General features: G+C 39.2%; 1 non-coding gene across 1 annotated transcript; it reads right to left on the bottom strand.

Annotated features, from left to right (window-relative positions):
- On the bottom strand, window positions 426-498 carry TRNAC-GCA. Its single transcript has one exon. It is a non-coding gene; the product is annotated as a tRNA-Cys (tRNA).

Genomic DNA, 12,762 nt, shown 5'->3' with positions numbered 1-12,762 from the left:
TTCTTCTAAAAGCAGGAAGAAGAAAACATGCCCAATCTCACCACTCCTTTCAATACAGTACTGGAAGTAAAAGTCAGGTGGGAGAAAAAGAAATAAAAGGTATCAGAATTGGACTGGTGGTTTACCCTGAGTCGTGTACAAGTCTTGCAACCCCATGGAATATAGCCCACCAGGCTCTTCTGTCCATGAAATTCTACAGGCAAGAATACAGGAGAGGGTTTCCATCAGAATTGGAAAGGAAAAAGTAAAACTGTCTTTTCTTGCAGATGACATGATCATACATATAGAAAATCTTAAAAGTGAAGTTGCTCAGTCGTGTCTGACTCTTTGTGACCCCATGGACTGTAGTCTACCAGGCTCCTCAGTCCATGGAATTTTCCAAGCAAGAGTACTGGAGTGGGTTGCCATTTCTTTCTCCAGGGGATCTTCCTGACCCAGGAATTGAACCTGGGTCTCCTGCATTGCAGGCAGACGCTTTACCATCTGAGCCACCAGGGAAGCAAAATATCTTAAAGATGAAACTAAAAATCATTAGATCTAATCAATTAATTCAGTAAAGATGCAGGACATAAAATTAGCATACAAAAGCAACAGCACTTCTATCCACTAACAACACATTTTCTGAAAAAGGAAAAAAGATGTCAATCTCATTTACAGTAGCATCAAAAATAATTAAATATATAGGAATAAATTTAGCCAAGGAGGTGAAAGAGCTCTACTCTGAAAACTATAATACTTTGATGAAAGAAATGGAAGAAAACACAGATAAATGAAAAGGTAGCCAATGTTCATAGATTTGAAGAATTAATACTGTTAAAATTCCATCTGTAAAAACTACAAATAGAACTGCATATGACTCAGCAATCCCACCGCTAGGCATACACACCGAGAAAACCAGAATTGAAAGAGACACGTGTACCCCAATGTTCATCGCAGCACTGTTTATAATAGCCAGGACATGGAAGCAACCTAGATGTCCATCAGCAGATGAATGGATAAGAAAGCTGTGGTACATATACACAATGGAGTATTACTCAGCCATTAAAAAGAATACATTTGAATCAGTTCTAATGAGGTGGATGAAACTGGAGCCAATTATATGGAGTGAAGTAAGCCAGAAAGAAAAACACCAATACAGTATACTAACACATATATATGGAATTTAGAAAGATGGTAATGATAACCCTATATGTGAGACAGCAAAAAAGACACAGATGTAAAGAACAGACTTTTGGACTCTGTGGGAGAGGGAGAGGGTGGGATGATTTGGGAGAATGGCATTGAAACATGTATACTATCATGTAAGAAACAAATCGCTAGTCTAGGTTCGATACAGGATACAGGATGCTTGGGGCTGGTGCACTGGGATGACCCAGAGAGATATGGGAAGGGTGGTGGGAGGGGGGTTCAGGGTTGGGAACTCATGTACACCTGTGGTGGATTCATGTCAACGTATGGCAAAACCAATACAGTATTGTAAAGTAAAAAAAAAAATAAAAATAAAAATAATAAAAATAAATAAAATAAAAATGCAAAAAAAAATTCCATCTATAGATTCAATGCAATTCCTATCAAAATTCCAATGGCATTTTTTAGAAGTTTGCATAAGTAAAAGCAAACAAAAGACTCCTAAAACTTACATGGAAATGCAGAAGTCCTTGAATGTCCAAATAAATGCTGAGAAAGAAGAACAAAGCTGGAAGCACCACATTTCATCATTTTTAGGTGTACTTTAAGGCTATAGTAATCAAAACAGTATGGTACTGGCATAAAAACAGTATGAAAAATACCAGTGAGCCTTAGCCCTTGCTATCTGCTCTAGTCCCCTTCACTAAGAGTTTATCTGCAAGTGACCTCTGCTACTACATAGGGATATGCAGCTGGCCCCTGCAGCCAAGCTTGTGCATTTTGCTGGCTCCAGCCACCACTTCCTGCCCTGCTACCAGTCTTGGAGGTGCCACTTAGCCCAAAAGATCTTGAAGCCAAGCGGAATTTCTGCAAAGCTTGTCAAGGGCCACACAGTTGTCAATACTGTGGACCCCAATGTCCTTGTGCCAAAGAGACATCATATATCACTGGACCTAGTGTCAAATGCACCTTTATACATGCTGCTCACATCACTAGAGCAGGCCAACATAACCAGGATGGGTCCCTATCAGCAGGTAGAAAGGCTCCTACCAAAAAAAAGTGAAAAGTGAAAGTGAAGTTGCTCAGTCATGTCCGACTCTTTGCAACCCTGTGGACTACAGCCTACCAGGCTCCTCTGTCCATGGGATTCTCCAGGCAATAGTACTGGAGTGGATTGCCATTCCCTTCTCCAGGGGATCTTCCCGACCCAGGGACTGAACCTGGGTCTCCCACATTGTAGACAGACGCTTTACCGTCGGAGCCACCAGGGAAGTCCCCTGCAAAAAAAATCAGTCCATAAAGCCTGGAGGAAGTGACTGCTTTTTCAAATGTGCAGATACTGATACAATACTACAGGGATCACAGAGAGACAATAAAAATATGTTTCCACCAAAGAAATACAATAAACTTCCAGTATCTGGCTCCAAATAAATGAATATCCAGGAACTGCCTGACAAAGAGTTCAAAATAATTATTCTGTGAATACTCAGAGAGGTACAAAACACAGATGAAAAGTTTAATGCTATCAGGAAAATAATAAAAGAACAAAATAAGAAACTTAAGAAAACATTAAAAAAAGAACCAAACAGAAAATCTGGAGCTGGAGAATACAAAGACTAAAATACAGTATTGACTAGAAAGCTTCAAAAGCAGACTTGAACAAGCAGAAGAGCAAATCCATGGTCTAAAGGACAAATTGAAATTTTACAACAGAAGAGAAAAAAGAATGAAAAAGAATGTACAAAGCCTATAGATGTCATGGAACACTATCAAAAGAAATAATGTATGATAGGGGAGAAAGGAGTAGAAACCTTATTTTAACAAATAATGGCTGAGAAATCCTCAAATATGAGGACAGATTTGGGTGTCAAAGCTCATGAAGTAAATTGGTCAACTCAAAATCTCAATCCAAAATGTTTTTCTCTAAGACACATAGTAATAAAAGTGTCTAAAACTAAAGGTAAAGAGAGAATTTCAAAAGAAGCAAAAGAGGACATCCTGGCAGTCTGGTGGTTAATCCTTCATGCATCCACTGCAGGGGTTAAAGGCTCAGTCCTGCTGGGGAACTAAGATACTGCATACCACACAGTGTGATAAAAAAAAAAAAAGGAAGGGAAAAAAAAATCTCTCCCATACAAGGGAATTCCCATAAAGCTATCAGTAGATGCCTCAGCACAGACCTTATAGCCCAAGAAAGAATGAGATAATATATCCAAAGTGCTGAAAGAAAAAACTACCAACCAAGAATACTTAGCCCAGAAAAACTGTCCTTCAGAATTGAAGGCAAAATGACAGCTTCCCCAAATAAACAAAAGTAGAGGGAATTAGTTAGTTAGTTCAGTCGCTCAGTCGTGTCCAACTCTTTGTGACCCCATGAATCGCAGCACGTGGGGCCTCCCTGTCCATCACCAACTCCCGGAGTTTACTCAAACTCATGTCCATCGAGTCGGTGATGCCATCCAGCCATCTCATCCTCTGTCGTCCCCTTCTCCTCCTGCCCCCAGTCCCTCCTAGCATCAGGCTCTTTTCCAATGAATCTACTCTTGTCATTAGGTGGCCAAAGTATTGGGAGTTTCAGCTTCAGGATTAGTCTTTCCAATGAACACTCAGGACTGATCTCCTTTAGAATGGACTGGTTGGACCTCCTTGCAGTCCAAGGGACTCTCAAGAGTCTTCTCCAAGATCCCACTTCAAACGCATCAATTCTTCAGCACTCAGCTTTCTTCAGAGTCCAACTCTCACATCCATACATGACCACTGGAAAAACCATAGCCTTGACTAGATGGACCTTTGTTGGTAAAGTAATATCTCTGCTTTTCAATATGCTGTCTAGGTTGGTCATAACTTTCCTTCCAAGGAGTAAGCGTCTTTTAATTTCATGGCTGTAATCACCATCTGCAGTGATTTTGGAGCCCAAAAAAATAAAGTCAGCCACTGTTTCCCCATCTATTTCCCACCGGATGCCATGATCTTAGTTTTCTGAATGTTGAGCTTTATGTTTTTGGTTAACATACGTACTAATTTAATCACCACTGAATTTGCTTTGGGCTTCCCTGCTGGTCCAGATGATAAAGAATCTGCCTGCAATGCAGGAAACCCAGGTTTGATCCCTGGGTCGGGAAGATCCCCTGAAGGGGATCCTCCAGTATTCTTGCCTGGAGAATTCCATGGACAGAGGAGCCTAGCAGGCTACACTCCATGGGGTCACAAAGAGTTGGATATGACTGAACAACTAACACTACACTACTACTACTACCTTACAAGAAATGCTAGAAGAGTCCCTCAGGCTGAAACAAAAAGATGCTTATTGGTAACATGAAAATATACAACACACTGGTAAAGGTAAGGAAATAATCAGATTCAGAATACCCTAATACTGTAAGTTGTTGATATGCTAACTACTTAACTCTAGAATAAAGGTTAAAAGGACAAAAGCATTAAAAATAACTATGTCTGTAACAATTTGCTAATAGACACACAATCAAAAAATGTAAATGGTGACATCAAAAACACAAAAGGGGGAGTAAAAGAATATTTTATATGAGATATAATTACACATGATGTAAGTTTAACTGTTATAAGCACAACGTAAACTGTTAAGTCTATTACATGTTTTATGGAAACCTCATGGTAACCACAAAGCAAAAATCTACAAAATACACACAAAAGACATAGAAAAGGAAGTGAAAGCATACTACTACTACAGAAAAACATCAACTTAAAAAGAAGTCAGCTAGAGAGGAGGAAAAAAAATGAAACTACAAAATAGCTAGAAAACAATAAGACAGTATTAGCAGGTATCAATTACTCTAAATATCAGGGGATTGAATTCTCCAATCAGAAGATATATAGATATACAGATTAAGAGGCAAAGCCAACAATATGCTGCTTATAAAAGATTCATCTCAACTCTACGAAAACACATAGATTCAAAGTTAAGGTATGGCAAAAGGTATTCTATGCAAATGGAAAGTCAAAAAAAAAAAGGAGTAGCTATAGTAATATTAGACAAAATAAGTTTTAGGTCAAAAATGGTAACAAGAGACAAAATGTTCATTATATGATGATAAGAGGGCCAATTCATCAAGATGATACAACAATTATAAATATATGCACTCAACATCAGAAATCTTAAATATATGTTAAGCAAATACTATCAGATCTAAAGGGAGAAACAGACAATACTAGGGGGACTTCAATACCTCACTTTAAATAATGGATACATCATCTAGACAGAAAAATCAACAAGTAAATGGACTCGATCACAGGTTAGCGCAAATAGATCTAACAAATGTAAAGCATTCCACCCAGTACAGCAGAATACACATTATTCTCAAGCACAAATTCAACATTAGCCAGAGTAGGTCACATAATAGAACATAAAACAAAACTTAAAAATTTAAGACAACCAAAATCGTACTAAGTATTTTTTTGGACAACTGTGTAAAGCTGGAAGTCAGTAACAGAGAAAAGCTGAAAATCCACAAATATGTGGAGATTAAACAACATACTCCCAAACAATCAATGGATCAAAGAAGAAATCAAAAGGAAATTCAAGTAATATGAAAAAAAAAAGTGAAAACTAAAGCACAACAGGGGCTTTCCAGGTGGCTCACTAGTAAAGAATCTGCTGGCCAATGCAGGAGTTGCAGGAGACACAATTTCAATCCCTGGGTCAGGAATATCCCCTGGAGGAGGAAATGACAACCTACCCCAGTATTCTTGTCTGCAGAATCCCATGCACAGAGGAGCCTGGCGGGCTACAGTCCACATGGTCACAATGAGTCAGACATGACTGAGCACACACAAAAGCACAACATATCAAACCTATGAAATGCTACAAAAGCAGTTCTAACAGGGAAGATTACAGAGATAAAAGCCTATATTAAGACACAAGGAAGATCTCAAATAAACCACCTCACTTTACACTTCAAGGAACTAGCAAAAGAACAAACTAAACACAGTTACATTTCATTTTCTTGGGCTCCAAAATCAGCCACGAATTAAAAGACACTTGCTCCTTGTAAGAGTAGCTATGACAAACCTAGATAGTGTATTAAAAAGCAGAGACATCACTTTGATAACAAAGGTCTGTATAGTCAAACCTATGGTTTTTCCAGTAGTCATGTGTGGATGTGAAAGTTGGGCCATAATGAAGGCTGACTGCTGAAGAACTGATGCTTTCCAACTGTGGTGAGAGAGATGGGAATACGAGACCACCTGACCTGCCTCATGAGAAATCTGTATGCAGGCCAGGAAGCAACAGTTAGAACTGGACATGGAACAACAGACTGGTTCCAAATAGGAAAAGGAGTACGTCAAGGCTGTATATTGTCACCCTGCTTATTTAACTTCTATGCAGAGTACATCATGAGAAATGCTGGACTGGAAGAATCACAAGTGGAATCAAGATTGCCGGGAGAAATATCACTAACCTCAGATATGCAGATGACACCACCCTTATGGCAGAAAGTGAAGAGGAACTAAAAAGCCTCTTGATGAAAGTGAAAGTGGAGAGTGAAAAAGTTGGCTTAAAGCCCAACATTCAGAAAACGAAGATCATGGCATCCGGTCCCATCACTTCATGGGAAATAGATGGGGAAACAGTGGAAACAGTGTCAGACTTTACCTTTCTGGGCTCCAAAATCACTACAGATGGTGACTGCAGCCATGAAATTAAAAGATGCTTACTCCTTGGAAGGACAGTTATGACCAACCTAGATAGCATATTGAAAAGCAGAGACATTACTTTGCCGACTAAGGTCCGTCTAGTCAAGGCTATGGTTTTTCCTGTGGTCATGTATGGATGTGAGAGTTGGACTGTGAAGAAGGCTGAGCGCCGAAGAATTGATGTGTTTGAAGTGTGGTCTTGGAAAAGACTCTTGAGGGTCCCTTGGACTGCAAGGAGATCCAACCAGTCCATTCTGAAGGAGATCAGCCCTGGGATTTCTTTGGAGGGAATGATGCTGAGGCTGAACTCCAGTACTTTGGCTACCTCATGCAAAGAGTTGGCTCATTGGAAAAGACTTTGATGCTGGGAGGGATTGGGCAGGAGAAGAAGGGGATGACAGAGGATGAGATGGCTGGATGGCATCACTGACTCGATGGACTTGAATCTGAGTGAACTCCAGGAGTTGGTGATGGACAGGGAGGCCTGGTGTGCTGCAATTCATGGGGCCGCAAAGAGTTGGACACGACTGAGCAACTAGGCTGAACTGAACTGTGGTGCTGGAAAAGACTCCTGAGAGCCCCTTGGACTGCAAGGAGATCAAACCAGTCAATCCTAAAGGAAATCAACTCTGAATATTCACTGGAAGGACTAGTGCTGAAACTGAAACTACAATATTTTGGCCACCTGATGTGAAGAGTCAACTCACTGGAAAAGACCCTGATGCTGGGAAAGATTGAAGGCAGGAGAAGGGGGTGACAGATGAGATGGTTGGATGGCATCACTGACTCAATGGACATGAGTTTGAGCAAGCTCTAGGAGATAAGGAAGGACAGAGAAGACTGGTGTGCTGCAGTGATGGGGTCACAAAGAGTTGGATCCAACCTAACAACTGAACAACAACAACAGGCGTACAGATACTACATATATCTCCAAATGTAAAAACAAGGCATATAACAGTATTAAGGCGGGGGGGGGGGGGAACCAGCTACACACACAGTTTTAATTGTAATGAGATTCATTTATTTTAAAAAATGTTCTAAAGGCTAAAAAGATAGAAAATGCTAGTGAGATTTCAAGAAAATAAGGCATCAAACCAAAACCAGAATGTAGACTGGAAATAGCAATTTTTCTTTTCTTTTTACATTTTTCTTTTTTTCAGCCATGCTGCATGGCATGTGAGATCTCACTTCCTCAATCAGGTATCAAACTGGAGCCCCCTGAAGTGGAAGCTGTAATCTTAACCACTGAACTGCCATGGAAGTACCGAAATATTAATAATAACTTTAAAGGAATTTAAAAAAATAATAGAGAAATGTTTTAGGGAAGAACACATTAAATTTGCAATGTGAGTGACTGTATCTTGAGCATATTTTGTATGCAGAATCAAACAAATTTGATTGATGCTTTATTATGAAGTACATAAAGAGCTCAGTTTCTTCAAATTTAAAGGAAAAAGATGCAACTTGAGAGGAAAGTAAAAGTATATTGCTAAGACCTTTCTACATACAGAATTAGAAAAGCAAGCGTAACTACCAAAATTTAGAAAGTTATTTTTCTATTATAATTATCTCAGGAAAATCACTTCTAATAGTACTTTTAGCAAGAAACAGATGTCAAGAAACACAGAAGTGAAGTGAAGTGACTCAGTCACGTCCAACTCTTAAGAACTACACAAAAAAGATCTGAATGACCCAAATAACCACAATGGTGTGATCACTCACCTAGAGCCAATCATCATGGAGTCTGGAGTCAAGGGGGCCTTAGGAAGCATCACTACAAACAAAGCTAGTGGAGGTGATGGAATCCTAGCTGAGCTATTTCAGATCCTAAAAGATGATGCTGTTAAATTGCTGCACTCAATATGCCAGCAAATTTGGAAAACTCAGCAGTGGTCACAGGACTGGAAAAGGCCAGTTTTCATTCCAATCTCAAAGAAAGGCAATGCCAAAGAATATTCAAACTACTGCACAATTAAACTCATCTCACACGCTAGCAAGGTAATGTTCAAAATTCTCCAAGTGAGGCTTCAACAGTACATGAACTAAGAACTTCCAGATATTCAAGCTGGATTTAGAAAAGGCAGAGGAACCAGAGATCAAATTGCCAACATCTGCTGGATCACAGAAAAATCAAGAGTCCCAAAAATTTATTTCTGCTTTATTGAATATGCCAAAATCTTTGACTGTGTGGATCACAACAAACTGTGGAAAACTTTAAAGAGAAGGGAATACTAGGCCACCTTACCTGCCTCATGAGGTATCTGTATTGCAGGTCAAGAAGCAACAGTTAGAACCGAACATTGAACAACAGGCTGGTTCCAAATTGGGAAAGGGGTATGTCAAGGATGTATATTGTCACTTTGCTTATTAAACTTATATTCAGAGTACATCATGAAAAATCCCAGGCTGGATGAACCACCAGCTGGAATCAAGATTTCTGGGAGAAATACTAATAACGTCAGATATGCTGATGACAACACCCTGTGGCAAAAAGCGAAGTGGAACTGAAGAGTCTCGATGAAAGTGAAAGAGGAGAGTGAAAAACCTGACTTAAAACTCAACATTCAAATACTAAGATCATGGTATCTAGTCCCATCACTTCATGGCAAATAGAGGGGGAAACAATGGAAACAGTGACAGATTTTATTTCCTTGTGCTCCAAAATCACGGCAGATGGTGACTGCAGCCATGAAATTCAAAGACATTTGCTCCTTGGAAGAAAAGCTATGAGGAAACTAGACAACATATGAAAAAACAGACACATTACTTTACCGACAAAGGTCCATAGAGTCAAAGCTACGGTTCTTCCAGTAGTCATGTATGGATGTGAGTGTTGGACCTTAGAAAGCTGAGCACCAAAGAACTGATGCTTTCAAACTGTGGTGTTGGAGAAGACTCTTGAGAGTCCCTTGGACTGCAAGGAGATCAAACCAGTCAATCCTACAGGAAATTAGTCCTGAATAGTCATTGGAAGGACTGATGCTGAAGCTCCAATACCTTGGCCACCTGATGCGAAGAACTGACCCATTGGAGAAGACCCTGATGCCAGGAAAAGACTGAAGGCAGGAGAAGTGGATGACAGAGGATGAGATGGTTGGATGGCATTAGTGACTCAATGGACATGAGTTTTAGCAAGCTCTGGGAGTTAGTGATGGACAGGGAAGCTTGGCGTGCTGTAGTCCATGGGTTCACAAAGAGTCAGACACGACTGAGTGATTGAACTGACCGTTGTATCATTGTATCATGACTGTCAACAGAAAACTTATAGAATTCTATACCACCAAAACTAGCATTTAATAGAAAAACCTGTAATCACTTTTTAAAATCCAGATGCATATCAGAATTCAGATGCATATCTTGGAATTTTTTGAAAAATTCCACAACTGAGCGACTGAACTGAACAGATATCATGGGATACCTACCATTATTTTTTAAGTATTTCTGAAATTTAAAGACATATGAATTTACTTTGGCTAAATTTCTAAGTCTAAGTCTTTGCACTACAGCATATGGGACCTTAGTTCCCCATCCAGGGATTGAACCTGCACCCCCTGGAGTGGAAACAGTGAGTCTTAACCACTAGACCATCAGGGAAGTCCTTCCAATGACTATTTTAACATGACTTTCCTCTAAGGGGTCTTCAGCTTTAAACAGGTTGGCTCTGACATCAATAATTCTTATAGAGATACGTACTCCATAAGCTTCTTGTTTTTTCTGGGGACCTAAATAAGCACAGGCATACTTCAGTTTACTGAGCTTTGCAGATACTGCCTTTTTTGAAAACAAATTGAAGGCTTGTGGCAATCCTACATCAACTAAGTCTATAGGTGCCATTTTCCCATCATTTGCTCACTTTGTGTCTGTGTCAATTTTTATAATTCTCACATTCTGCATTTTCTCATTTTTGTATTTGTTTTGGTGACCTGCAAGCAGTGATCTTTGATGTTACTACTGTAATTGTTTCGGGGTGCCATTAACTTTGACAACATAAGATGACGACCTTAATAAAGATGTATTCTGATCACTCCACCAGCCAATCATTCTGTCTTCCCACCTTTCCCCTGGCCTCCAAGGCACAATATTAAGATTAGGTCAGTTAATGTCTCTAAAAGGACACTAATGTTTCAAGTGAAAGGAAGTCACAGGTCTCTCATTTTATATCAAAAACTAGACATAATTAAGCCTGGTGAGAAAAACATGTCCAAAGTCAAGACAGGCTGAAAGCTAGGCCTCTTGCACCAGTTAGCAAAGTTGTGAGTGCAAAGGAAAATTTCTTGGAGGAAATTAAAAGTGCTATTCCAGTGAACACATAAATGAAAAGGGAAACTGCCTTATGGCCGATATGAAGATCTTCCATATGGACAGAAGATCAAACCAGCCACATTTAGCCAAAACATAATCCAGTGCAAAGGCCTAACTCTTTTCAGTTCTGTGAAGGCCAGGAAGTGAGGGAGCTGCAGAAGAAAGCTTGAAGGTAGTAGACGTTGGTTCATGAGGCTTATGGAAAGAAGCTGTCTCTATAACATAAAAATGCAAGGTGAAGCAGCATATGCTGATGTAGAAGCTGTTAACAAGTCATCCAGAAGACCTAGGTTAAGATAATTAATGAAGGTGGCTACACCAAAATGATAAATTTTCAATGTAGACCAGCAGCCTATATTGGAAGATGCCACCTAGGAGTTTCATGATAAAGAGAAGTCAATGCCTGCTATCAGAGCTTCAAAGGACAGGCTGACTCTCTTATTTGGGGTTACTGCAATAGGTGACTGAAAGTTGAAACCAAAGCTCATTACCATTCGAAAACCTTTAGGACCCTTTAAAATTATGCTAAATTTACTCTGTCTGTGCTCTACAAATGGAAAAACAAAGCCTGGATGACAGCACATCTGTTTACAACATGATTTACTGTTTAAAGCTCACTATTAAGACCTACTCCTCAGAATAAGATTCCTTTCAAAATATTAATGCTCATTGACAATGCACCTTTGTCACCAAAGAGCTCTGATGGTGATGTACAAGCAAGATTAATATTATTTTCATGTCTGCTAACATAACATTCATTCTGTAGGTCATGGATCAAAGGGTAATTTCAACTTTCAAGACTTACCATTTAAGAAATATATTTCATAAGGCTATAGCTGCCATAGGCAGTGAGTGCTCTGATAGGTCTGGATAAATTGAAAACCTTGTAGAAAGGATTCACCATCCTAGAAGCCATTAAGAACATTGTGAATCATAGTTAAAAGTCAAAATATCAACATACATCGGAGTTTGGAAGAAGTTGATTCCAACTCTCATGGATGGTTCAAGACTTCAGTGGAGGAAGTAACCAAGATGTGATGGAAACACCAAGAGAACTAAAATCGTAAGTGGAGCCTAAAGATGTGACTGAATTGCTCCACCCTCATGATCTAACTTTAACAGATGAAGAGCTGCTTTGTATAAATGAGTAAAGAAAGTGGTTTCTTGACATGAACTCTACCCCTACTGAAGATGCTGTGAAGAATGTTGAAATGGCAGCACAGGATTCAGAATATTACATAAACTTAGTTAATAAAGCAGGGTAATAAAGGTGAGAGGACTGACTCCAATTTTGAAAGAAGTTCTACTTCTTTCAAACGGCATCACATGCTACAGAGAAATCATTCATGAAAGGAAGAGGCAGTCAATGAGGCAGACTTCATTATTGTCTTATTTTAAGAAATTGCCACAACCACCTTAAGCCTTCACCTGGATCAATCAACAGTCATCAACATCAAGCTAAGATCCTCCACCAGCAAAGACTCTCTGAAGGTTCAAATGATGGTTAGCACTTTTTAGCAATTAAGTATTTTTTAAAATTAAGGTGTACGTATATATATATTTAAAGACATAATACTATTGTACACAATAAATTATAGTATCATACAATATATACATAACATTTACATGTACTGGGAAACCAAAAATTTCATGTGACTTGCT

The sequence above is a fragment of the Capra hircus genome, chromosome 18, assembly GCF_001704415.2.
Source record: "Capra hircus breed San Clemente chromosome 18, ASM170441v1, whole genome shotgun sequence".
NCBI lineage: Eukaryota > Metazoa > Chordata > Mammalia > Artiodactyla > Bovidae > Capra > Capra hircus.
This window is presented reverse-complemented; position numbering and strand designations above follow the sequence as displayed.